Source organism: Pristis pectinata, chromosome 5 (assembly GCF_009764475.1).
Source record: "Pristis pectinata isolate sPriPec2 chromosome 5, sPriPec2.1.pri, whole genome shotgun sequence".
Classification (NCBI taxonomy): Eukaryota; Metazoa; Chordata; class Chondrichthyes; order Rhinopristiformes; family Pristidae; genus Pristis; species Pristis pectinata.
In genome coordinates, this window is record NC_067409.1 from 106,594,898 (window position 1) to 106,616,784 (window position 21,887).

Here is a 21,887-nt window from a genome sequence, read left to right on the forward strand (position 1 = left end):
GATAATGTATGAGCCAGAATAACAAATAACAGCTTTCAGGTTTTAAACACACTTATTCCACTGTCTTAAACATAAAATAAATTCTCTTGCAGCAGCTGTAACAGAAGAATGTGTTGGGATATGTAAGTTTGCCACTTTAAATAAAATTAATTAAAAAAGGCTTTCTTATCCGCACGAGAGGACTTAGTCCTTCCTTGCGATGGCAACCTCCAATATTTCTATGTGCTCTACCATTCCAGAGTACATCTTTGCTTCAAAGTCTCCTTTGATGTGTGTATATATTTTTATTTAATGCTGTCATCTTCTGTGCTGGATAATTTAAATTATGAACATTTTTAGAAAATAAAAGCGCAGGAATTTGATTCTGGTCAGGCATAATGCAAAAGTGTCTCTCTAGAGATGCTAAAAATGAGAAGAGCAATTCAAATGGATTGCTGAATTCATTCAATAGGTGAAGGAATTGCCGACAGCATCTTGGGACATTAACACCTAATAGCCTTGGTTGCATTACTTGCTGATCAGAGCCTGAAGCTTTTTGTCTAGTAAATTCAAATTAGTGAAAATTATTTACCTAAATGTGATGTCTCTTCAGTTAACTGCATTTTTCAATATTTGAGTCTACAGTCACAATAACATTAAATTTTTACTTTGGTTACATTAGCAGGAATTCAATACACAATAATACCAGAAATCTCAGTCTCTTTACATCTGTAAGCTATTATTAATAGCTTTCCAGTTTAATGGGAAACTATTATATTTCCATACGTGTTCTGAACCATAAACCTCTCTATCTTTACCAATAAAAAATATTCTAAGTAGCGGCTCATTCCCTCTAGTAAGATCTTCCTGCTGCACTCATACTTTGAAATTCATCTCCTGTCAGCGGTGCTAAGTGTGCTACACGGTAACATTGTACTCTGCATCTGATTCATTCCATTAAAGTCCATTTCAGCAGAGCACAACATGCTAACGCCACTACATAGCTACTGACCAGCAATGGATTTCAAGGCAATCTTCACTACACCTCACTAGCAACATCTGGCTGTAAAATATTCAAATTTTTATAGGCATCTTGAGAGAATACACATTCACTCTTGAAGTACATGGATGATGTTAATTAACTTTAAGTACATTGCAAGACATCTGAGTTTTCTGGATGCACTGAGATCTCATTGATTGTAGAGTTGATGTTCTAAAGAATCATTTTCTTTCTCACCAACAGGAGCAAGGATTTTTACTATTAATGATGTGCAGAGCAGAGAATCGAATATACAAGAGAAAGCTGAGAAAGAAAACATCCATTACGTTTGGCTTTGAAGTTTGTGAGCTGCCTGCACTGAGATGGACCAGAGTGGAATTCATTGCACATTGCACTCCCTGAAGCCACTTCTTGGAGTTAGTCAACTTACCCCTGATATACTTTAATCATTTAGTCAGGGAATTAAAATTATCCTCATTGCCAGATTCTAAATCAGATATTGCTGAAGTGTAGAGCAATCAAGTCTAAGATTCCTCCATTTTTTTTTCCACTTTTTTTTTTATTAGTTCTCACAGTCATCTGATCTTCTCCAGACTTTGCAACATGGACTCTATATATGGTGTAAGAAATGGTCTGCAAAGATTTTCCTTTCTCCATAGATAAAACTCATATCTAACCACCTACCAGAGAAGACACTTCCTTGGCCAGTTTCCTTCTGTGATGTGATTTTTGCATAGACTGGGCAGTTCTGAAAATTACAATTTACACAGCAGAAAATTACCTCCATCCTTTTAACCGAGAATCAAATTCCTGAGCAGATATTTACCCACTTTTTTGAGAACCAAGAAATGTGCTAATTTCCACAAGATAGGTAAGCAAACAATAAATAGTATGACATGGGGAAACATGTTTCACTAAGCTCCTCAGCAAGTGAAATATAAGTGGCAGAGCTCTGGCAACAATAAATTTAACAATGTCGGACAATTAGCCCTTCTGATCTTGTTCCTCACATTTCCAGCATTCAACTTCTTTTCTTCTGTCTTCTTCTGCTACCTCAGACTTGGTTCACCTCCTGTGTTCACCACCTCCAGATGCACCTCTACTCCTTCTCACCACTGGCATCACCACCATTTGTCACATCTGATGTTTCCTGGTCTCCACCTTCTCACAGATTCTTCCCCGTTGTTCTCTCTGCCTCACCTCCCTTTCCCTACAACTTAAAACTTACTTCATTTCTAACTTTACCCAGTTCTGGTGAAAGGTCATCATTCTGAAATGTTAACTGTTTCTTTCTCTGTAGGTGCTGACTGACCTGACTTCCAACATTTTCTGTTCTTATTTCAGATTTCCAGCATCGGCAGCATTTTACTACTTCATTTCCATTCTTTGGAGTACAGCCTCTGGTTAAGTAATGGACTCTTGACTCACAGACTAAGAGGTTAACAATAGTCTTTAAACAGTTATTAACACCTCTTATCTAGCTGTCAATTCTAAACATTCAATACTTGTACCTTACAGATGTATGATGGAGAACATTCTGACTGGTTACATCACAGCTTGGAATGGAGGCTCCAATGCATGGGATGGCAAGAGGTTGCCAAGGGCTGTAGACTCAGCCAGCTCCATCATGGGCACAACCCTCCCCACCATTGAGGACATCTTCAAGAGGCGGAACCTCAAGACGGCAGCATCCATCATTAAGGACCCTCACCATCTAGGACATGCCCTCTTCTCATTACTACCATCAGGGAGGTGGTACAGGAGCCTCCCAAATTCAATGATTCAGGAACAGCTTCTTCCCCTCCATCAGATTTCTGAACAGTCCATGAAAACTACCTCATTATTCCTTTTTTTTTTGCACTATTTATTTTTGAGTTGCAGAGTTTTGTGTCTTTGCACTGTACTGCTGCTGCAAAACAACAAATTTCATGACATATCAGTGATAATAAATCTGATTCTGATTGATTGTGGTAAAGGGTGAATATAACTCTTAAATGCCACTTGAGGTTTGTTTATTGTTATGAACCTTTGATTCTGCAGTCAAAGTATGCGTTAAGAAGCTATTAAACATTGCATTATATCATTTCAAGAAATGACAATTTCCAATAAACGAGAAAATAACCACCTCTACTTGACATTCAACAGCATTACCATCATGTCTGCTACTAGCAACATCCTGGGGATTACTATTAATCAGAAATTTAAATAGACTACATAAGCAACTCAAAAGCTGAGTATGCTGTGGAAGGTGACTCATTTCCTGACATCCCAAGTCTTTCCATTAGCTACTATGCTTCATTATTGACGGGTCAAAATCCTGAAACTATCCAGCAGTGAGAGTACTGTCATCATGTAACAGCAGCCATTCGACAAGGCAGTTCACATCTAAAGAGAAAATGACAGTGGCAATAAGTGCTGACATTGCCATGTCTTCAAATATAAATCAAAAGAAATTAAGTAAGCTCCTCAATTCAACTGTACTTAATAAAAAGTTTCAGAAAACAAATTCTAAACAGACAAGTTTAGCACAAGGCTCTTTAGCCTAGAACTTAATAGACACCTGTTAAACAGTCAGATTCTCTAGGATGGCACTGGCTCAGGCAAGTGCTGTGTAATTCATGCCTCGAGTGCTGTGAAGCCTGCAAATGCAGCACCAGCCATGGATGGGTCAATGAAAATCCCCAAGCCGGCATGCAGGCCTGTATTGCACACATTGAACACTGCTCCGTGCATCAGGAGTGGTTTTCAACAGAGGACATGGAAGGAAGATTATGGAGCTGCAATGATCCATTTCAGAGCCACATTCCAAGAAGAGTGATTCCAATGCCAGAAGTATGTTTACTTCAGCCTCTTTTGCAACATAATTTCCAGAAAATATGGCTCAAACAAAATGAATATTTTTATTTTAATGACAAAAGTTTTAAGTGCAACATTTCAGACCTGAAGCTTAATGCAGGATTCTTTCCTGTTAACTCCACCAATGCAGAGTGAAGTGACATTTCCTTACATATAAATGTAGATGTAATTTTGAAAGCACAAATTAGTATATCAAATAGATTATATGAATTTATGGCTGAAATCCTGGCCACCAAAGCCAATATTCACAGAGGCACTTATGTAGGGAGACATAAAGGAAAAAATTAAGGAAGATCAAGCCCTTTCACAAACTTCCTACCCATTGTAAGGCAACAATGGCCAAGTGTGCCATCTCCTGACAAGGATTGATACGAGGTAAGGAGAACAGGAAAAAAATCTAAAATATTATTTTGTTACATATTTAATATGTTACATTAAAAAGGCTTATAGCATTACCTGATTTATCATTTATAACTGGTGGACCTAATATAAGAACTCTCAAAGGCACTTGATAGTTCCCCATGATAGACTCATTCAGAAGGTCAGGAGGCATGGGATCCAGGGAAACTTGGCTTGCCCACAGAAGGCAGAGGGTGGTTGTAGATGGAGCATTTTCTGCTTGGAGGTTGGTGACCAGGGGTTCTGGGACCCCCGCTCTTTGTGGTTTTTGTAAATGACTTGGATGAGGAAGTGGAAGGGGGTGTTAGTAAGTTTGCAGATGACATGAAGGTTGGTGGTGTTGTGGATAGTGTAGAAGGTTGTCAAAGGTTACAATGCAACATTGATAGGATGCAGAGCTGGGCTGAGAAGAGGCAGATGGATTTCAACCTGGAAAAGTGTGAAGTGATTCACTTTGGAAGGTCGAATTTGAAGGTAGAATACAGGGTTAATAGTAGGATTCTTAGCAGTGTGGAGGAACAGGGGGATCTTGGGGTCCAAGTCCATAGATCCCTCAAAGTTGCCATGCAAGTTAATAGGGTTAAGGCGGCTTATGGTGTCTTGGCCTTCATTAGTCGGGGTATTGAGTTCAAGAGCCGCGAGGTAATGTTGCAGCTCTATCGAACTCTGGTTAGACCACACTTGAAATATTGTGTTCAGTTCTGGTCGTCTCATTATAGGAAGGATGTGGAAGCTTTAGAAAGGGTGCAGAGGAGATTTACCAGGACGCTACCTGGATTGGAGAGCATGTCTTATGAGGCTAGGTTGAGTGAGCTAGGGCTTTTCTCTTTGGAGCAGAGGATGAGAGGTGACCTGATGGAGGTGTACAAGATGATAAGAGGCATAGATCGAGTGGACAGCCAGAGACTTTTTCCCAGGGTGGAAATGGCTAACACGAGGGAGCATAATTTTCAGGGGGGAGATCAGAGGTAAGTTTTTTTTTTAAAAAATCAGAGTGGTGGGCACATAGAACACACTTCCAGAGGTGCTGGTAGAGGCAGATACATTCAGGACATTTAGGAGACTCTTAGATAGGCACATGGATGATAGAAAATGGAGGGGTATGTGAGAGGGAAGGGTTAGATTGATCTTAGAGTAGGTTAAAAGGTCGGCACAACATCATGGGTCAAAGTGCCCGTACTGTGCTGTGCTGTAATATTCAATGTTCTATGTAAAACATAATTGACAAGTAACAGCACAGCAGTTACAACAGTTAGAGTATGTTAAGTAGCCTTACTACTTGCTTCTTTACTTGCCTGAAAAACACAGTTGCTAATTATCCCTGATAGTGGCAGCAAAGGTTCTGCACCATATCCAAATAAAACATAAGATTTAACTTGTCTATTCCATTCACACTGGTTTATAAATATTCCATTGCTCTGCCTTATTTTCTCAGTTTAATTTATTTCTCCTTCAGATAGGTACGAAGACTATTGTGCGATAAGAACAGATTTCCCTACAAATGCACCTTAACTTTTCTGTAGCCTTTGCCATGCTCAGCCACAACACCCTTCAAAGTTTCTCCTCTTGTTGTCCAGTTTAGTTGGATTAATCCCACTTGGTTCTATTCTCGTCCTTGCAATTGCTTCGAGACTCCCTGGCAATGGTTTCCATTTCCATCATCTGACCTTTGTCCCTGGAGTGCCCAACACTTCACTCAATGTTTGGTTTCCTCTTCTTTCTGTGGATGCTATTGTCTGAATTTACTTTGTAGAAGCACCACAAAAACAGGAGGTGGTGGCCATTTAGCCTATCAAGCCAATTTGAGGAGATTTGGTATGTCAAAGGCTCATTCAAATTTCTATAGATGTACAGTGGAGAGCATCCTGACTGATTGCATCACAGCCTGATATGGAGGCTCCAATGCACAGGATCATGAGAGGCTGTGGAGGGTTGTAGACTCAGCCACGGGCACAACCCTCCTCACCATCAAGGAGATCTTCAAGAGGTGGTGCCTCAAGAAGGCAGCATCCATCATTAAGTTCCCTCACCATCCAGGACATGCCCTCTTCTCATTACTACCATTGGGGAGGAGGTACAGGAGCCTGAAGACCCACACTCAACAATATAGGAACAGCTTCTTCCCCTCCACCATGAGATTTCTTAATGATCCATGAACACTACCTCATTATTCCTTTTTTGCACTTTTTATTTATTTTTTAATTTATAGATTTTTTTATGTCTTTGCACTGTACTGCTGCTGCAAAACAAATTTCACATCATTTGTCAGTGATAATAAATCTGATTCTACCTTTCCATGAGATCATGATTAACAGTGAGATGTTCTTCATTATTGGGCTTCAGCATTGTCAGGCAGGCAACTGGGCCACTGTGCTCAAGGGAAGTCTCACAAAGTATAATATGTAGTCAAGTCTTATAGAGAACAAATTGTGTTGAAATTGGAAATTGAGATTCACCTTTCACAAATCTGCTTTTGTTTTACTAAACCATGGACTTGAAACCCAAGGTCCTTCTGTTCATCAACATTCCTTAGTGCCCAACCATTTACTGTATGTGTCCTACCTCTATTTGACTTTTCAAAATGGATCACCTCACACTTGTCAGGATTAAAAATCTGCCAGTGCTTTGTCCTACTATCCACCTAATCTATACAAGCTGTGGCCTTAGATTTGATCTAAACCCTGCTGTAGCCTTAAAATTTTAAGATATTGGACAGAGGGACTTTATGCAAATAAAACCACTAAAGCAGCAGTAATTTCTGGGATTAAAAGCTGTAGAGGAGCCCTTGGAACTAGGCAAGGATATTATGGCCCAGAGAAACAAAAGACTGCAGATGCTGGAATCTAGCTGAAAAACACGATGATGCTGGAGGAACTCAGCAGGCCAGGCAGCATCCGTGGAGAAAAGCAGGCGGTCAACATTTCAGGTCAGAACCCTTCTTCAGGACTGAAGATAGGAAAAGGGGAAGCCCAATATATAGGAGGGAAAAGCAGAGCAGTGACAGGTGGACAAAAGAGGGGAGGCGGGGTGGGCACAAGGTGGTGATGGGTAGACGCAGGTAAGAGATATTGATAGGCAGGTATGGGGGAGGGGAGAACAGATCCGCCGGGAGATGGGTCAAAGGTAAGGAGAGAGGGAAAAGAGGGGCTAGGAAAAAAAGGGGGCCAGATCTTTATATATCTGAATTGAATCAATGGCATTTATGTTTTACAGTGGAATCAAGTCTGAGCATTGTTGAACACAGAATTCTCAAACTTACTGACAGATTAAAACAAGAAATCTATTTGCTACCCTGCAAGACAACATGATTTCAGGACAGAAATTGTGTTGTGCTGGAGAATTACCTCTTGGATCATGTGCTGGGATAGCTCTGCAAGGTATCCAGAGCCCCAATGATTGAATGATAATTTAATAATAATTTGAGAATAGTAGAGCAAAGGAGAAGGTAATTACTTTTCTTCAATTACATTTTGTTGAATGCTTTTAATTATTCCTAAGTGTTTTCAGACATTTTAGCTATTTTTTAAAAATTGTTATTCAATTAATTTTTTCAATAATTTTCAGACAATTTTCAGTGACATTTAATAATCTCCTCGGTTTTGACAGTTGTTAAAGCTGGGTTTGGGGTTTTGTTGGGTGTTGAAACCACCAGGGGTGTGTCAGAGGCTGAGCCTTTTCATTGCACCATTGGAGTTCTGTTGTTGGAACCTTGGACAACTTAGGCCAGTGAGATAGGACCTTTGCATTTGGACCGGGTAAGACTGGTTAAGATTGGTATGACCATGAGTGGCAAGTGCAGAGAGCAGATCCATGCAGGCAAGCTCCGGCTCTATAAGATGAATGACTACAGTGTTAGTTTCCTAGAGATTCTTTAGAATTGTCAATGCTCAATCATTTAAAGAGTGGAAGGGCTTTTTGCTTCTAAAGCATTCAGTAAATAATTTTCCTGGTATTTCCAAAGGCTTCATCAGAATTGAAATGAATGCGAAACTCAGTCTTTGAGAGATCACTACTTAGCTGCTGGACAAGCCTGAGTGCTTGCAGTATCCTGACAGAGCCCCAGTGTGAATCTACTGTTGTTTTTTTTTCCACATTCACTCAGCTAGGGGTCCATTGACTATTTGATAATTTTCCACAACGATGCTTGACTTCTTTTGCTGCCTTTCACTCAACCTCTGTGACATCAACATATTTTAGTTCATTCACAAGAGCTTTGCCCAAAATGAAAATGCAAACTCCTCGATTTTCAGCTGACAGAGTATAAAGCAGAGGTCACTTTAGGTCAGGGAAATGCCAAAAGCACTCTTGGACCTCTTTTATAAACTGCTAAAGGAAGTACATTCACACAAGGTTGGAAACGTATTTAAAAGACTGGTATAAGCAATGATAGAAATGTTACCTCTCAAGCTATCCAGAAGTCCAATGCATTTCAAATAAAATACATCTAACTCTATTTGCTAAAAGACCAAAGCCCTGTAGGTCTGCATTTCACATTTCTCCACAATGATGTTTATTGCAACAGATTATTACTGAGTTTTTTTTTTGCACAGAGAACACCTATCACAGGCTGAGAACAACAAGGAACAACATTACCAGTAAGGAGAGCCTGAGCTTCAAAAATATGTAAGAGACAAACCAGCTCTCTGGAAGACCAATAATTGGTTGTGGATGGAATTAGGAAGGAACTAACATATTGAAACCAATGCTTCACTGTTCTGAATGGCTGAACTTTCACTTGTCCATTTAAAAGGCTGGTATATGCAATGAATTAGAAAACCTCTTTTCTAATGCTTTCCTTAAATACTTTGTCTGTATTGATTGCATTATTTTGTGGGGTCACAGCTAAAAGTAAGACAAGTCTTGTCACATCAGCAAAGCTGTGGGATAACCATGTTTTAAATTTTGCACAGAAGTATTTAGTAAAGCTGTATATATCAATTCTCACATGTAAGGGCAGGCACGGTAGTGTAGGGTTAGCATAATGCTATTACAGCACCAGCAACCCAGTTTAAATTCCAGCCACTAAGAAATTTGTACATTCTCCCCATGTCTCCAGGTGCTCCGGTTTCCTCCCACATTCCAAAAATGTACGGTTTAGGAAGTTGCGGGCATGCTATGTTGGCGCCAGAAGTGTGGCAACACTTGCGGGCTGTCCCCAGAACACTCTACGGCAAAAAGATGTATTACACTGTTTCGATGTACATGTGACTAATAAAGATATTTTACCTCTCAATCAATTCTCTCAATCCCAACTGCAGAGATGTTCAATAAAACATAACTGTTCTTTAAAGAGTAAGTAATTTTTCCACATCCTTATGGTAATGTACATCTGTATCTGACAAATGGCTTAATTCCTCTCAGTATTAGACTTTAATCAGAACTGAATTATGTATTTCCAAAGTCACAAGAGGGGAACGTTAACACCCAGAATCAATGTGGCTTTGGTTTGGGAGAAAGTGAAAATGTCAAACATTAAGCAGAAGCCAGTCCATCTGAAAACCAATTGTAACAAAGGGGATTGAGGGTAGGGTCACAGACCCACATCAGGAACCAGGTTAGCTACTGAAACCTTTCAGAGTTCCATTTTAGCAAGGTTTCTATATTTTTAAAATCAGGCTTCAAGCACTTGGGAGGTAAAAGAGAGAACAGCTGAATAATGTAACTGCCATTGGAGCACTAAACCAGGAGAAGCAAGAGTGCTTACCAACTACCAAGCCATCCACTAATGCCAATGCACCCAACAGCATTCAAGCTTACAGGCACCACTATCCCCTCCAAGTCCTCCATCTACAATAGTATTTGTCTTTGAAACAAAAAATGTATATTTCAAAACACTATTTACTGTACAGTACAGAACATCAGCATTTAAATGTATTGAGTACTATGTAGGAAAATGTAACAGACTTCAAATAGTCCTAAATAATACAAAGCATCATGACTGACCAATGAATTTATCTTCCGCAATGTTGGTTGAAGGAAGTTTAGCAAAGATATCTTCAAATAATGGTACAGGCTATTCAATGTGCCTGAACCAACAGTGCTGCCTAACTCAGAGGTAGAATAATAAACTAGTTTTATAAACGGTTCTGTTGCTCACTTTCAAACTTCTGGTGTCTATTTCCAATATTCAAATGTACTTCTCCCTCCCCCCTAGTACAGTAACCAATCACTGAATCATTGATTGATGTTGTATACATGGACTTTAATAAAGGATTTGATATGGTAGGCTGATCCAAAAGTTTGAGGCACATGGGATTAGTGGTGACTTGGTAGATTGGATTCAAAATTGACTCGACCACAGAGAGCAGAGGGTAGTGGAGGAGGGCTGTTATTCCGACTGGAGTCTGTAATCAGTGGTATTCTGCAGGGACTTGTTACATACAAGAATGATTTGGACAAAAATGTAGGTGGACTGATTAATAAGTTTGCAGTTGACACAAAATTGGTGGAGTTGCAAATAGTGAGGAAGGTTGACAGAGGATACAGCAGTATATGGATCAGTGGGAAATTTGGGTGCAGAAATGGCAGATGGAGTTTAATCTAGGTGTGAGGTGACACATTTTGGGAGATCAAGTATTAGAGGAAAGTATACAGTGAGTGGCACGACCCTTAGGAACACTGATGAACAGAGGGATCTTGGACTGCAAGTCTATAGCTCCCTAAAAGTGTATTCCCACATCTGATTACCCACTTTGCTTCTTCTTAAGTGGTCCTTAAGGATGGCTCGTGGTTTTGTAGACCCTGGTGCAATGGGTGATGCCGATGTGGGAACCACAGACTCTTGCACATTGACAGGCAGGAATTGCTATAAGGGTGGATGTATAATTTGAGGTGGTGCATTCCTTCCATTGTTCTCATTAGGCTTCTGTGTGCTCCTGACTTTTAATTGAAGGTCTCAGCACCATCCCAAATGCTCCTTCTCCACTTTGAACTATCATGGGTCAAGGATGCAGATGATACCACCATTGTAGGCAGTATCTCAAACAGCAATAAGTCAGTACAGGAAGGAGATAGAGAGCTTAGTGGAATGGTGTCATGACAACAACCTTTCCCTCAATGTCAACAAAACAAAAGAGCTGGTCATTGACTTCAGGAAAGGGGGCGGTGTACATGCACCCATCTACATCAATGGTGCTGAGGTCGAGAGGGTTAAGAGCTTCAAGTTCCTGGGAGTGAACATCACCAACAGCATGTCCTGGTCAAATCATATAGATGCCACAGCCAAGAAAGCTCACCAGTGCCTCTACTTCCTCAAGAGGAGAAAGAAATTCAGTTTGTCCCCTTTGACACTCACTAACTTTATCGATGAACCATAGAAAGCATCCTATCTGGATGCATCACGGCTTGGTACAGCAACTGCTCTGCCCAGGACTGCAAGAAACTGCAGAGTTGTGGGCACAGCTCAGTGCATCACAGAGACCAGCCTCCCCTCCTTGCACTCTGTCTTTACCTCTCGCTGCCTTGGTGAAGCAGCCAGCATAATCAAAGACCCCACTCACCCAGGTCATTCTTCTCTCCTCTTCCATCAAGTAGAAGATACAGGAGCCTCAGGGCACATACCACCAGGCTTAAGGACAGCTGCTATCCCACTGTGATAAGACTATTGAACAGTTCCCTTATACGATGAAATGGACTATGACCTCACGATCTACCTTGTTGTGACCTTGCACCTTATTGCACTGCACTTTCTCGGTAGCTGTGACACTTCACTCTGTACTGTTATTGTTTTTAACCAGTACTACCTCAATGCACTCTGCACTAACTCAATGTAACCACACTGTGTAATGAATTGACCTGTATAATCGATATGCAAGACAAGTGTTTCACTGTATCTTAGTACAAGTGACAATAATAAACCAGTACCAAGGAGATATGGAGCTTATTCAGAGGCTTAGATCACATCCTTGAAACTTTGTTTGCCTGATAACCCCTTCCCATGACAGAGCTCAGAACAGAGAGTCTGTTTCTTTAGAATGTTCACTTTGCCCAATGCTGTTAAAGTTAGGTGTATAATATTTCATCCCAAAATGATGGTGTATGCTCTGAAGTAAGAATCAACAGTAACGTTGAGGGATTGCAATTCTTTCAGAAACTTCTACATTACCTTCCTGATTTTTTTTTAAAAGATTGAGACACATGCAAGGAGGTTAAAAACATGATTAGATCAAACAGTTTGTGCTTATGAGAATTTTAGGGGAAAAAAAGACTTCTAAACTGTTTGGTTCTACAGAGCAGAAAAAAAACAGACAACTTGATTAACTTAGGCTGTAGCAGACAAATTCCATTACTGCTATCTATTTCATAAGTTCCTAGAAATAATGATTGCATTATGATTATTGTAACTATGTGGGGTTCCTTAAACCAACCTACTCAATTTTTTTGATAATTCATTCATTCAGGGGTACTCTGCACTTTCTGCCTATTCTCCTTCCTTCTCCTGACAGTCACCCAGCTACTTGCCTCCTGCAGCTTAGGAGTGACTGCCCCCCCGTAGCTCTTGTCTACATACTCCTCAGCATCCCATAGGAGCTGAAGGTCATCCAGCTGCAACTCCAGTTCCCTAACACGGTCTGTAAGGAGCTACAGCTAGATGCACCTCATGCGGATGTAGCTACCAGGGAGACTGGATGTCTTCCAGAACTCCCACATCTCACAAGCTGAACACACCACTGACCCTGGAGCCATTCTCACTACTCTGGCCTGGCACTAAAGGGAACACCAAAGCAAAGAAAGGAACTTACCTTCACCTCTTCTCATCAAAGCCCCCACTTCCCCAAAACACTGGCCCACTCACAAAATGGCCACTCTGCTTATACCTGCCTTCTCTTTATTTGCTGCTGTTAATAAGCCAATCAACTAATAACAATTTGCAAATGTGCCTCATTTAGTCTCTTGCAAGGTGAAACTCAGAAGTAGGAGATTGTAATGCATCTCACTGGTCTTACACTGCAGGTAGCATTTGTAAATTTACTCTAAAAGTAATAAATCTGCATCTTAAGACACAATAAGGGAATGATGAAACAACACTTTTCCATATACAGCATATGAGGATGAGCTCCACATTTAAGATTAAGTCCTCTATCACTGTTAAACTGAGGGAAAAAGGTAGGTAGAGTCTTGGAGTCATAGAGAGATGTGCTGTATGAAAACAGGCCCTTTGACCCATGGAGTCTGCCAATTGTCTACTACCCATTGACACTAATCCTGCATCAATCCCATGTTTTATTCTCCCCACTTTCTCATGAATTCCCACCAGATTCCATTACTTACCTGCACACTAGGGGAAACATGACATGGCCAATTAACCTACCAGTCTGCACATTTTTGGGATAGTTCCAAAGGGGATGGGATCAATCCAAAATCAGCGTAAGTCTATCAACAGTACAAGCCGAAGGAGGTTTTCTTCATGGTCACAAACTCCAAATCCAGAAAGGTTTCAAACATTACATTCAATTCAAAAAGGGACCCCTTCACCAATTCCAACTCAAGTCCCATAGTTCTCCCTCACTCCTTCCCATGATTTCCACCATCCTCAACAGTGGCTAACTAATTGTGGAAAACCAGGAGGCATGGACATTCGCTTGTGGCCATTTATCATGCTCATCTATTGCTGGTTGTTTTATGCCCCATTCACTGCCTTTTATTTATGGTTAATATTCCTTCTAACAAGCTACAGCCCAGGGAGTTCTCAAATGCTGATTGTAATGGACATGCAATTCAATGCATTAATTATGAAATTAACAGCACATAGACTGTAAATCCAGAATCGATGAATTGAATGCTGAATAGGCTACAGAAAGCAAAATGAATTAAGGAAGAAATGACTGGAGAAAATAAAGGAAAACTGAAAAAATATTAAACATTTTAACTTAGACATTTTAACATGTCCAGCAACAATAAAACCTTGAAAGAATGAAACCCTGCACTTTTAATGGTTAGTTGTCAATGCCATATATTGATTGGCAGGAAATCTCACTTCTGTTTAAGCTGGAAAGTCATAACTTTCTGTGGCTTGTTTAGATTGTATCCACTGCACTAGTGCACCAGTTTCATGATATTCAATGAGCTTCAACAGTGAGGCAGTCAGCGAAATGCTGTTTTCAATAAGTTAACATTGATCACTCCATCTTGAAAAGCACGTTTTGGATACTTCGTGTTGAACCACACATTTGCTCAAAGTTGCTGTAGTACTTATGCCAAAAATTGTAGTGAGCAACATTGGCTTCATCATTATTTTGGCAGCAAATTATGGCTCAACATCTTTATTCAATTTTCAACAGTTCACTGTAACATCAAGCCATGGAAGGTAAATAAACACTGAGATAGGAAGCTCCCTTCTCAAACTATATCATGTTTAAATTTGGAAAAAATTAGGAGTGGTACTGTTGATCCTTCGCTTAAATTTGAGGAAGTTTGGAGTCCATTTATTCAATATCTTCACATGATATAGATCCCCTTGTAATAACCTTTCAACTTAGAGGAATGGAGTTGACGACATAATATTGCTCTGCTTCTACTGAGAAATTTTAGTCCAGTTTTTTTTTCTGTTTGTTTTTTTTTGAAATTCTTTTTGTTTAGCTTAGTTTGGTTTGATATATTGTTTATAATTTTTCTTATTGTTTTGGGGATTTTTTTTCTTTCTTTTATATTTATATAATAAATCTTTTTCTTTCCTTTCTTTTATATTATATTCATTCACTAGGAGATCATTGGATCTACAGATTGTTTTTATACTTTATTGTTTTTTATGATTATCCATGCCATGACTGTTCTCCTGATCTCTTTGTATTACATGTACAAACATTGATGTTATATATATTAATCTGTATTAATTTGAAAACTAATAAAAAGATTGAAAAAGAAAGAAAGGAAGCTCCCAGATCTAAGGCCTTTAATTTTACTCAACACCTAAAAAGCTGCAAATCTTCATAACTGCTTAATGATGCCAATGGAACATTTCATCATAGACTGGAGCAGACCTTGATCTGACATCAACTACTCGACAGTCTATATTGTATAACTACAACCTCTTTAAACATTTTGTTATAACTAGGTTAGAGATACTCTACTATTTCAAATTGGTTGTTGGTTTGATTACCTGAATGCACAGAATCTGTTGATTTCTATTATATCGGAACCATAGAACTAAAGGCATTGCCTGATCGGAAATACTTGCTTAGATCAAAAAGAAATGGTAATACAATCTAACCTTTTTGTATTATGTAACAAATAACCTCACATGTGTTTGCATAAACATTTAAAACCTGTTCTTTGTTAGATGTAAATCTATCGCTTCATCTTTCTACACACTGCGGATCCTACTTTAATGCAAAACTTCAATTCCACTCTTCCCAAATTGATTTGCCCTGGTAAAGAAGTGACTGAAGGTGAAATTAGATCTCTACTCTATATGGAAAACTGCAGGAAGAATGGACTCAGCCGCTTTTATAATCCCTTTCATTCCAAAGAAAAATTGGCAATACCAATCCACAGAGACAGATGGGAAATGGGTTAAGTTTTCATTAAATGAATTACGCACAGTTCCCTAAACTGGCAGTCTGAGGCTTTGTAGTTACAGCAGCGGATTCTGTCCTACTGCTATTTGCATTGCTATAAATTAAATAGCACAATAAATCTACATTTGGGATAGGTTTCAAAACACTCTCCAATGTGCTACGTTTGAACAAGGGAAGAAAACAGTTTCACCTCTGTTCATATCACATGTCGTTGTTTGAAGTAAAGGGCAACATTTATTAAAAAGCAAGCATGTGAACACATTCCCATTTCGAGATCAGGCATGATCATTTGAAAATAATACCAGATCATAGGAAGATGCACAGCAGTCTGTTGGCCAAGAAGTGATCATTTTCATACAACCACAAGGTTTTATTATATACTGGCCTCCTCCTACAGTCATCAAACCGTGAAAATTGGTCACATATGTTTTCTATTCTTTCCACCCCACCTCACCCCACCTTACTCGTCACCCTTCTCTCTGAGGGTCTGCAACATAGACACTCATTTGCTCTTTCAATTTGCCACAGTAACTCATTCCAACCAGCTGCAAGTCCTGTCTGAGGGGTTCAGACTAAAACTGATGGACGTGCTCAGACAAGGTTTCGGTGCGTTTGATATTCTTAAATACCTGCCATAAGAATCTAATCTCCTTTAAGGATGTTATGAGATGTTTTGTAATAGATTTCAGAAAACTGACAAGTTATTCATTATGAAAATGAAAACTTCTAAGGAATTATTTAACACAGGCCATTGCATATGGTAATACAATAAAAATAAGTTCACTGAAAGATGCTTCTCAGGTAAAATATTGTGCTAATTATAAAATCACTTAGGTTTACTCTTCCCATTTAAATGTCATTTTTTGCTCGCTTTTGTACCAATCTTTGTTCTGTGCCTAAAGTACTTCACATAATGAAGTGGAGTTGGAGCTTTTAATTTTCTTGCCATTGCTCAGGGATATATTTCACTTTGGCTCAGCATATTAGTGCAATTAGTCCAATGAAGGTCAGGAATTAACTGTGAAAGATACAGTTGGTGTGTTCTACGTATTACCCCACAAAGTGTGCATAACAGGTACACAAAAGTAGCAACAGGACATTCGGCCCATCTAGTCAGTTTTGACGTTTGTCTTCCCTCTGACCAGTAGCCCTAACCCAATATGCCAGCTTTGTTCCCTTATCCTTTATCCTTCTGTCTTCGAGTAATCTACTCTTAATTGCTGACATGGTCTCCAGTGGTCACTTGCTCAAGTATTGCATTCCACAGCCCCACGTGTAAAAATCCTGCACGTTGGGTTAAATCTAAAACTTATATCTAAATTCCTGGAAGGAAAGAGGATTGGAAAGAGAGATTCAACCTTTGGTCAGTAGTACTAACTGTGCAATGTTGTAGAATTTGTATGTAATGCACAATTTTAAAAATCTGCTTCATTGAAGTCAATCAAGGTGAATTTCAGAAGCAAAGCATAACATGCCGATGTTGTTATCTTGTGTTTTTATTGCCACTGATACAAGAAAGAGGGGCTGTGTTCTAGTCTACCCATTATTGGAAACAGTCAATATTTCATCAGTTCCAACTTACCCTAATTTAAATACTTCTATAAAATCATTCCATCATCTTTTTTTTGACTGCAGCAAACAGCCCCATTAACACTCCAATATACTGGAATGTCATCCATCTGGTCCTTTGTCAAGATGTCCTGCGGATAAAACCATGAAGGTACTTTGAAAAGAACAGGAGAAGGTGAAATAAATAAAAATCACCAAAAAAACTATCCTACTCACACTTCATTGCAGCTCAAACTTGAACCAACTGCATGACTGATAAGCTTGTGTTACAATATGTTTCCCTTGAGACATAACTTGCTTGTTTTAGTTGCACAGATGAAATGGTTCACATTTTAAACACACTACCCCGATTAAGCCTGACATCTTTGTGACTCAGGGGTTTGTTTGTGGTTGTTACTTTTCCAAGAGAAGGAAATTCTGTAACTGTTGACTCACCTTGGATAGTTCAGGGATAAATAAGAAGTCCACAATGGACTCCACAAAGGAATAAAACCAGTAATAGCATTGTCCCCTTTGCTGGCTTGTAGATGGATCTTTGGCTCTTTGCCTGTGTGTGCCTGTATGTGTTTGGATGTACATATGTATATTCATGCTTGCATTAGTCTTTGTACGTGGTCTCACAAAAATATGTTTGGCTGCATATCTGTATGTATAAGTATGCATGTGTGCAATTGTACAATGTTCACAAATGATATGAGCTGCCAATAATTTAATTTTATAAACAAATCACACTTCAGTGAAGTTCTTCGTAATTAACAAAGCAATTCTTATAAGTGTCTACCTCTCTATTAAGTAATTAGAACAGCAGTAAAAATAAGAGATGAAATGTCTGGCTTATAAAGACACATTTTAAGAGCATTCTTTACTTTGGAAATAACCAAACTGGATCATAGATAGAAATGACTGGAACTTATTCATGTTTTGAAGCTTTCTGTGTCTGATGTTGGCCTCAACTTTCTCTCTTCATCCACACACAGACCTAAATAGGTCACTCCCCTCTGCACAAAAGTACATCTGCATTTTTTTATGCTTGATATTATTTTGATGAGGACTTCTGAACATTTGTTCCGGTAGATCCTCTCCTGCACCCTTTGATATTAGAATGTCATCCTGATTACACGGACTGTACTGTACTACCTGCAGCATCTTATCTATAGTCACCTGGAATATTTTTGGTGATTATATTACACTTTATGGTAGTTTCAAAGGTCAACACCTTCCAAGACAGAGCATCACATTTGATTGATACCACGTCCACCATCACTGCTGCACAGTTGCCACCATCTGCAGTGACTCACCGATGCTACCCCAACAGCTTACCCGAACCTTCTGGCCTCCATCACAAGGAAGGAAGAGGGAAGCAGGTGTATTGGAACACCACATATACAGGTTCCCCTCCAAGCTGGAATTATATTGTTATTCTTTCACTCTGGCTGGATCTAATGCTATGGGAGTACCTTCACTAGAAGGATTAAAGCAGTTCAAAAAGATGGTGCACCATCATCTTCCCAAGGGCAAATAGGGACGGGCAATTAATGCTGGTCTTGGCAGCAACACCCAGATACCAATAAATGAATAAATAAAAAATACAGGCGACCCCCACATTACGCACCATACCACAATTTTCCCGTAACACGAAGCCGTAACATCTGCACATGCATCAAGAAATGTGGGATGAAAAAAAAAGTTTTGTGTTTATTCACTTATTTATTTTACACAATTTCCATGAGACTGAATTTTATTCAGTATCTCAAATTTATGGGTGGTGATTTGTGAATTCTGTAGGGGCAAATTTCCATAACCCAAACGTCCGTAAAGCAGTGGTCTCCCGCAGTTTGTGAGTACAACACCTTGTGGGTATTAATTGTTAAGTTGTGTTGGATTTCTTTTTCTACAATAAATTTGGCGTAGTCCATTTTATTAGGGATGTCTGCTCCTGCTAACTTGTTATACAAATCTTGGGACACGAATAGAGAGTATTGTTTGTCATCCATTGCTCTGTTAAGGATCACTTTATAATCTCCACAGAGCCAGAGGTACCATCTTGATGGGTGTCACTCAAACATTCTTTGCCACCTGAAGGCAGTCTAGTCTGTTCGGCACTTCTTTACCTGGACTTCAGTACACAAGGTGCCAGTCAAGCTTTACGATTTGGCACTTGGTTTAACATGTATATGAGCTCAGTGCCCTTTAAAACCCAAGTATGAACCCTCACGACTTCATATTATTCTAAAAACTTTTTGAAACATATTTGTTATGTATTTACATTTTCCCAATCTATCCTCAACTCTTTCAGCCAATGTCTCTCCAGCTCAGGTAATCATCAACTATAACTTATAGCCTTGTCTTTTGCTCATTTTGGTGACTATATGCGCCATTTTCCCCTACATTCTCAAGGTCTCATCAGACCATGTTCTCAACTTTAATGTGCTTTTCGCTAATGGCACCTTCCTGAAATTTTGGTAATTCACATCCCTTCCCCTGCTTCATTTCAATGTCTTTTTTATTATCCAGTTTTTTTTCACTCACTGCTCGTGGCACAAATGTTGTTTAGAATGCGGTCTCCCCGTCGTTCACCTTCCTCAATGTTACATTCCTTAATCTCCCTTCTTCAGTTTTCTTCTGTCACTGTTCTCCTACCACCTGGATGCTGCTTTACTGTCACTGGTTTGGCCTGCCATACAGAGGCCATGTACCACAACTTTCTACAAGTGAAGCATGTTGCTGTTCTGAACTGACACACATTTACTGAATGATCCCCATTGCTTTTAGAACATAGAACACTACAGCACAGTACAGGCCCTTCAGCCCACGATGTTGTGCCGACATTTTATCCTGCTCTAAGATCTACCTAACCCTTCCCTCCCACATAGCCCCCTATTTTTCTATCATTCATGTGTCTGTCTAAGAGTCTCTTTAATGTCCCTAATGTATCTGCCTCCACAACCTCTGCCGGCAGTGCGTTCCACGCACCTACCACTCTCTGTGTAAAAAACTTACCCTTGACATCCTCCTTATACCTTCCTCTAATCACCTTAAAATTATGTCCCCTCCTGTTAGCCATTGTCACCCTGGGAAAAAGTCTCTGACTATGCCTCTTATCATCTTGCACACCTCTACCAAGTCACTCATGCCCACACAGATCCTACCATGATCCAGCTATTGATCTGTATCCCACATGTACATCAATCTTCTATGCTGGCCAAAAATTTTAGAGGTCAATTCCATGAATGTGGTCATCTTGCATACCCATTCAGATATTAGATCCAAGGTGTTTAGTAATTTGGACTGGATGTGCTCCCAATGCAGTCCACACACAAACCCGTCTCACAGTGTGGCACCCAAGAATGCAACTCTGTTGTAATACTGCAAAAGATTTTTTTGAACCATCATTAATCATCCCTTCTGACCCCTAATTACAGGCTCCAAAATTATAACTCTCCACAATATATACAGTGTTGGACTGAAATAGTTGTACAGCTTTTCCATTACTTTGTTAAATGGAACATAGATCATACTACAGGGAACAAGTAAGTTTTCCACCATTGCATAAGTATCTGGCTCTATTTGTAATAATAGAGTCACCTTCTTGTATTCATATATGGCTTTATTCCAAGGATTTCCATCACCATTCACTTTGATGATGTCATTTGCCCTAAAAATCTTTCATGAACCAGCCCCATAGGGTAACATATTAAAACTTCATGGTTTCGTTTATTCCTGGCCATTCAAACAAGATCATATTTTAGGGTGATAACTTGGTGCAATTTTACTAACAGAGCTGAAAAATAGATTACCTCAAAAAAGAAGACATTTTAATAAAGATATCTGCTGCATTAATGGCTTATCTGATTTTAAATCACTGGAAGCAGTTTAAGAACTATGCAGAGCCATTTGCCAGCTTCATTGGTGCACACCAATTCTGCATAATGCTTTTTTTATTTATTTAAAAGCTTTGTGGAATTTCCTATTAGTTTTCCTGCACCTAAAAAAAGTCTTAAGAGCCTTCTTGAAGAGCTATAAATAGAGGAAACTTGCCTTGGTGATTAATCCAGTCTGAAGTATAACCAACGTTGTGGACTCACCCTTCAACATTTCAACTTTTAAACCAACAGTAAAATTACTGAGTCTCGATTTACAAATGCAATAGGTTTGTATTTAAAGCATCTCAATCTTTCAGGCCAATTTCTGAAAAATTGCAATGACGTAACTAATGGAAATGCAAGGCCTTCTTTCTCCCTTTTCTTCCCTGCAGTCTACTTTCCAATTAGGTCTGGTTACGACAGTACAGCTTGCAATTTGTTACTTGCCTGGTTTGTGCTGTGTTAATGTTCATGCTTGCTTTCTTGTTCGCTCTGCATGATGCAAAAGCCAAAAGGGAAAAAAATATCATTGAAGACGTTCTCATCCAGTAGAATAAGTGGGATTGTTCCTTCTGAGAAGGGGAGAAAAGGGGGCAGGTTATATTCTTCAGGTGTTCTACTACTGATGAAATGCATTCAGACTTGTTCAGACTTAAGATATCCTCCATAAACAGAGATGACCATCAATAAACTAATATTACCCTG

At 39.4% G+C, this 21,887-nt stretch overlaps 1 long non-coding RNA gene across 1 annotated transcript in view; it reads right to left on the bottom strand.

Annotated features, from left to right (window-relative positions):
• LOC127570861 (uncharacterized) overlaps positions 1-17,453 on the bottom strand; it is a 33,213-nt gene extending 15,760 nt beyond the window's left edge. Inside the window, exon 1 of the long non-coding RNA XR_007956412.1 lies at positions 17,333-17,453. This is a non-coding gene — a long non-coding RNA (uncharacterized LOC127570861). The remainder of the gene's footprint in view (positions 1-17,332) is intronic.
• Positions 17,454-21,887: the final 4,434 nt, after the last annotated feature.